At 43.6% G+C, this 7,181-nt stretch overlaps 1 pseudogene; it reads right to left on the reverse strand.

Moving 5' to 3' along the window:
• Positions 1 to 4,632: 4,632 nt before the first annotated feature.
• Positions 4,633 to 6,190, reverse strand: LOC129685412 (60S acidic ribosomal protein P0-like; annotated as a pseudogene).
• Between the last annotated feature and the right edge of the window lie 991 nt (positions 6,191 to 7,181).

The following is a 7,181-nucleotide window of genomic DNA, read 5'->3' on the forward strand; positions in this document are numbered from 1 at the left end:
TATCCATGGTGCCGCTAGTAATCCTTCCCATTTTTATTTTTGCCTGATACGAAAAGTACAAGTCATACCACTGGAACGGAAGTTGTTTTATTAAAAAGCATCTCAGAGTGTGAATCTTCACTCAACACCTTGCTTCAAAGAGGCATAGGAGTGGGTGTGCCACAGTGAACACTGAAAACCAGGCAGGACACTGAGGGACCCATAACAGAGAAGAAGGATGCAAAAATGCCCTGAGTCATAAGGAATTATATCTGCCTTTAAAAAGCTGGACAGAATGTCCTGGGGGTGGAGGAGGGATGTTGAGGATAGATAGGAGATGTTATTTGCCTAAGTAACTAAGTAGCAAAGATGGCTTCCTGGGAGAGGAAGCAGTTTAGTCAGAATAGAAAGGACCAGAATGTCCAATTATTGTCCCTTTGTTTAAATCCAAGCCTGCGAATCCAAATTTTATGGTAAGCATCAGAGAGGGAAGTGAAAAAAATATCAAGATGAAGGGCTTGTGGACAGCAACATGGGTCATGTGACTTCATGAAGCCATTTAAACCTATAATCCTGTTTTCTTCCTTTAAAATGAGGGGTTAAAAAGATGGCTCAGAGATTGAAAGCACTTGCTGCTCTTCCAGGGAACCCAGGTCTGATTCCTATCAACCAACTACAACCATTTATAAACACTGGTTCCCAGGAATCTGACAACCTTTCCTTGTCTCCACAGGTACCAGTCACATACATAGCACACAGATGTTCAGGCAAAACATCAATACCCACTTTTAGTTTAAAAAAATAAAAATAAAATGGGGTATGAGATACTATGCCATCTGATGGAAAGGATAGAATTCAGAACTGACAAATTTTACTGGGTAGTGCTGACAAAATTTACTGACAAATTTTACTTAGGACCCCATAAGGAAAACAAGACAAGGGGAACAAATAAGCCACAGGAAGTCCAGCTCAGGAAGGCAGTACTTTTACGGGGGCTATGAAAAGAGCATAGATGAGTCAAAGGCATCTGAACCAAAAAGCCCCCTGCTTAATTCACAGGCAGCTATACAACTGAAGAGTCTCTCCCCCATTTCCAGCCCCAGCAACTGTTTACTGTTTGTGTACGCCTAAGAGAGCCTTCTCAGTTCCCTAAAGCCATGTTAACAGCCCTCCCAAGGGTTATCACTGCTGTGATGAAAAGCCATGACATTTGGAAGGATGACCCTGTGAACGCTTAGTCACCAGTAAGTGGAACCCTTTTGAGAAGGATTAGGTGTACTTCACTGGAATAACTACGGTCTCGTTGGAGGAAATGTGTCACTGAGGGTGGGTCAGGCCCAGTGTATGCATCTCTCTCTGCCTGTGGATCAGGATGTAAAGCTCTCAGCTACTCCTCCAGCACCACGCATGAGTTCCTGCCTGACACCACATTCCCTGGCATGATAATAACAGACTAACCCTGTGAAACTGCAAGAAAGCCCCCAATTAAAAGTTTTCCTTTATAAGAGTTATCACGGTATCTCTTCGTAGCAACAGAACACTAAGACAAGGAGGAAAACGTTTATTTGGCTACATGCCCAGAGTCACTGTCTATTGAAGGAAAATAGGCAAGAACTGACACTGGCAAAAAAAAAACCTAGAGCCAAGAGCTGATGCAAAGGAGCATTTTACTAGCTAGGTCTTCATGGCCTGCTCAGCCAGATTTCCTGTAGAACCCAGGGCTACTAGCGCAGGGCTGATACCACCCACAATGGGCTGGACCCTCCCTCACCAATTACTAATTAAGAAAATTCCTTACCAGCTTACCAACAACCTGATCTGATGGAGGCATTTTCTCAAATTGTGGTTCCCCCCTCTCATATGACTCTAGCTGTGTCAAGTTGACATAAAAACTTCTCAACACACTAACATAAAACATTTAAGCTATAACCTTTTCTTTCCTGTTTATCCCCAAGATCAACATCACAACATAAAACATTTACAAACATAAAAAGCCCCACAGCCTTTGCAAATTCAAATACTTTAAAAGTCATCTTTTTAAAATTCCAAACCCTCTTCTGAAATCTAAAATATCTTTAAATTTTCAATGTCTCTCAATGGTAGGTTCCTGTAAAATAAAAAATAAGCACCTTTTTACTTCAAGAGGGAAGAACCAGGGCACAATCTCAATCTGAATAAAGAAAAATCAAAATACAACTGTGTAAATAACCCAGTGTCCAATGTCTGGAATCCACTCACAGTCTTCTAGGCTCCTTGAAAGAGCTTGTACATCCATTCATAGCACACAAAGCTTATCTTCTAGGCTTAGGCTGCCTCCAGTCCACAGCCACTGCTGTTCTTGGTGATCATCCCATGGCATTGGCATCTCCAACCTGCTTGGGCCTCCTACTGCAACTGGCGTGCATTTGGCCAATAGCCTCTCATGAGCTTGCTTCACGCTGCCAAGCTTCAAAATGTCAGCATGGCTCTTTTTGTGTGTGGGGTGGGGGGACTGTTTCTACATTTGTAATTCTTCTTTTTATTAACCAATTCAATTTACATTTGTCATAGACCCCTCCCTCCTCTCCTCCTAATCCCACCCTTCTCCCACTTTCCTCCTTCCCTATTCCTCAGAAGAGGGGAGCCCCTCAACCCAGACACCCCAGCTTACCTATTCACATGAGAACTGAGTTCATCTTCCTCCCTTGTGGCCTGATAGGGCAGTGTCATCAGGGGAAGTAATGAAAAATCAGGCAACATAGTCCATGTCAGAGATATCCTCCACTCCCCTAACTAGTAGACTTATATGAGGCCTAAGAGGCCCATCGGCTACTTTTAAGTAGGGGACCTAGGTGCTGACTGTGCATTGTCTTGGTTGGTGCTTCAGACTCCCTGAGCTGCCCTGGGCCCTGGTTGATAGACTCCGATGGTCTTCTTCTGGAGCTTTTGTGACTTCTAGGTCCATTTATCTTTCTCCCCTCTTTTCCAGTAGATTCCCTAAGCTAAGACTCCTAGTAGCATGGGCCATGGAGACTGAAGAGGACACCCTTTTTCTAGACAAAACTCCTAATAGATTGAGGAGATCACCAACTCACCCCCAAAAACCACATTCCAAAACTTACCCTACCTACAAGACCTGCAGGGACAAGGATAGAACAGGTAGAACAGAGATTGAGGAAATGTCCAACAAATGTTGGACCCAACCCTAAAACTCAACCCATGAAAGAGAGCCAACCCCTATCACTATTAATAATACTCTGATATGTTTGCAGACAGGAGCCTACCAGATTTGTCCTCTTAAAGGCTCCACCTAGCAATGGCTTGAAACATATACTGAGACTCACTGCCAAACATTCAGCCTGGCTTTTTTAATCCTGCTCCTTCAACTGCTACTAAGGCTGCACTTTCACCAATGATCTCTCCTGGCACCTTACAGTTCCAGGGCTCAGCTGCTCTCCATGATCCCTTCTGGCCTTCAAAACCAGTAACCTGGGAGAAGCTTACCAAGTCGGGCTGCCAACACCAGGTACAACCTGGGCCACCTCTGAAGCACAGCATCTGTGCTCTGACTCTAAGGAAATGCTCCCCAGATGATTTCACCTCAGTAGTCCCTTCTTAACCACTTCTAAGTTCTCAGCTTCAGCAGACCAGCTTAGATTGTCCCAGCAAAACACGGGTTTCATTTCAGTGGTATTGATCTCTTGTTTTAAAAGGTTGATCCTTCAGCCCCAGATGATTTAGACACCAGATTCTTAATTCTAAGTAGTGAGGGCCCTAACGAAGTTTTTAAACTTCCCTCTGAACTTCACAAGCCAGGCCTCCACCAGCATTATTTTCCAAGCTTTTCTAGTACGGCCCACTGAGTTAACACTCAATCTCTTTTTCTATCCCAAAGTTCCAAAATACTTCCACAATCCTCCCTCAAAACACCATCAAGCCTGCCACAGCAACACCCCACTCTTGATATTAATTTCTGTCTTAGGCTGCTTTTGTGATGAAATGCCATGACCAAAGGCAACCTGAAGAGGAAAAGGTTTATTTGGCTTACATTTCCTGAGTCACAGTCCAAAGAGAAAAGCAAGGCAGGAATTAAAATCATGCAGGAATCAGGTGGCAGGAGCTTATGCAAAGTTTATGAATAATTACTGTTTAGTGGCTTACTCTTAAAAGAACAGCCTTGTTCTCCTATCAAAGCAACCCAAAAAGGTGCTGAAAGTACTTAACAGATTTTATTCCAGAGAAATTCAAAAATACAACTTAATATTGAACTGTGCTCAATTCCAAACACAGCCTGGGCAGACTCCTAGGGATTTATAGAGGAATAGTGTGAGGGAATTGTTAAGTGCAAAATCATCAAAAGGAAACATCTGCTCTGACCAAATCAACAGAATCCATGTTGAAAGCAGAGCCAGGTAAGCAGACACCAAGCACCAAGCATAGGAATGAGATGCGAGGAGATCCTTCACACCCAAGGAAGGAAAGCTCAAGATAGGCCACAAAGACAGACTTTTGCTTGCAGGATCTCTTTGTTCTTTTTCACAGTGTGGATAAGTTGCATAAATCTTCTTTTTCTTTTTTTTTTCTTTTTTTTTTCTTTTTTTTTTTAAGATAAGTAAAACTTTATTTCCATGTTTTTCAAAATAAGCTAGTTCAACGGTTTGTTTTGGAAGATGATTAATCAAAGAGAGCAAATCCCATATCCTCATCTGATTCCTCCGACTTTTTCTTGGCTTCAGCCTTGGCTGGAGGTGCAGCAGCATTAGGAACAGCAGTGGTGGCTGCAGCCACAGGGGCAGCAGCCGCAAATGCAGATGGATCAGCCAAGAAGGCCTGGACCTTGTCAGCAAATGGGAAGGTGTAGTCAGTCTCCACAGACAAAGCCAGGACCTGCCTGTATCAAATGATGATAGAGTGTGGCACTGAGACAACAGTTGGGTAACCAATTTCCAGACAAACGATGGCAACATCCAGACACCCTCTAGGAAGTGAGCGTGCAGAGTCTGCTCTATGACATAAAGCACTTCCGGGTTATAGATGCTGCCATTGTCAAACACCTGCTGGATGATCAGCCCGAAGGAGAAGAGGGAGACGTTCAGCAACGTGGCCTCACTGGCTCCCACTTGCCTCCAGTTTTGATCACCTGCACATCGCTCAGACTTTCAGTGGTGCCTCCAGAGATTTTAGTGGCGATGCCCAAAGCCTGGAAGAATGAGGTCTTCTCAGGTCCCAGACCAGTGTTCTGAGCTGCACAGTGACCTCACAGGGGGCGATGGCACCAGCTCGAGCAGCATATCCCTAATCTCAGTGAGGTCCTCCTCGGTGAACACAAAGCCCACATTCCCCCAGATGTGAGGCAGCAGTTTCTCCAGAGCTGGGTTGTTCTTCAGGTGGCCCCGATGGCCTTGCGCATCATGGCGTGCTTGCCCATCAGCACACCTCAGTGGAGTGACATCGTCTTTAGATCCTCCGTGGCAATCCCTGACGCATGGCCGTGATGCTCAGGGAAGACAGGGTGACCTGGAAGTTCAACTACTTCCTTAAGCTCATCCAACTTTCAGATGATTACCCAAAATGCTTCATTGTGGGAGCAGACAATGTGGGCTCCAAGCAGATGCAGCAGATCCAAATGTGCCTCCTCGGGAAGGCCTAAATCTTTTTTTCTGATTTTTCTCTGTTCATTTGGCTGCTAATTGGCATATTGAGAAAAGGTGGCCAAATCTGGCTTGTTGGAGAAACAAAGGGTAACTGTAAGCCAAATAATTACGTCCTCCACAACTTCCTTTAACCTATCAAAACACCCAAAATATTCTCAGAGCCGAAAAGGAAACCTGAGTCTTATGGGCACTGCTTTCGCTGATGGCGCCTCTTCTGACACTTTTGTATTTACCCTCAACCTTCTCTTCTAAACAAATATATAAAGCTATTTCTTCCGTAATTCAACAAATCCAATTCAAAATGTTTTTCAAACTCATCCTGGACCTCTTGCTTCATAACTAATAACAACTTTGATTGGCATATTTATATACCCTTTTCTGATGACTATCATTAGACCTGGTTTATCCAGAAGACCCTCCAACAGGCTACATGGAGTCATATAAACAATGTCCTCTTGATGTGTGAATGCAAGAAAGCAGTGTCTGACCCGAGAAACGTCAACTGACCACTGAGTACAAAATGAAAATATTTCCTTAAGCCAGCAATGCTCCAGCTGAGAAGTACCTGGATTCGCCATCAATATCCATCATGCCCATGCCCTATATTTCTTTTCCTATAAAGTCATCCACATTTCTTTATTATAGAAATAAAATGTGATATGTTTGGCAGGGATAAATATATTCTGAGGAAATACTTGTAGGCTTCATATTGGCTATCAAGCTTCTGACAATGGGTCCCAAGAAATCAGAATTCCCCCTAGGAATCTGGTGCTGTAAGAATTGAAAGTCTAAAGCCTTAGCTACTTTTATTTGGGAAGAAATGTAAAACTTGTCAGACGGTTTCACAAGAGATGCAATAGTGGGGCATTGGTGTACAGGAACCATGCTTCATCTGTTGTGCAGCTTGGCTTATATTTAAGTCTGTACTTGTTTCAAGACCTTGGACATGGATTTCTGAGAAGGTGTCACTAGATTTCTCTGTTTCTCTTTCAAAAGTAGCCACATCAAATACATCTCCTTTTTCTGCTTTTTACTCTTAATTTGACTATTTTAGATGGCTCGTGAAGAGCAAGTCACCAGACCTGGCTGCTAAAGTCACAGACTGTGACCCAAAGTCTAGTATTAATAAACCTAGGGATGTTAAATCATAGAAACTGCAGCCTCATAAGTCAGGCCACCAACATGTCACCTGATCTCTGCTCTTGAAAAAAAGAACCACTACAGGGGAATGAGGCCACTGTGGGACCCTGCACCCTCTTCTCCCACACCTCTCACAAAAAGCCAAATCCTCCAGCATCTCCTGCTGTCCTGAATCAAAGGCAAACTGAATATGTGACATAGTATAGGCTTGTTCACTATGTCTGCCTCCTAGAATGGAACCTCCCCTCTCCTGAGAAACCCGCAAGAATGCACACTCTTTAGGCCATGTATGGTGTCCAATACCTTTATTTATATAGCACTCAGAAAAGTCAGGCAGATCTCTTTGAGTTCGGGATCAACCTCTTATATAGAGATCTAAGCTAATCAGAGCCTAATAGTGATACCCTGTCTCATAAAAATAATAAAAAA

This window comes from Psammomys obesus, unplaced genomic scaffold, assembly GCF_907164565.1.
Source record: "Psammomys obesus unplaced genomic scaffold, mPsaObe1.curated_primary_1811, whole genome shotgun sequence".
NCBI lineage: Eukaryota > Metazoa > Chordata > Mammalia > Rodentia > Muridae > Psammomys > Psammomys obesus.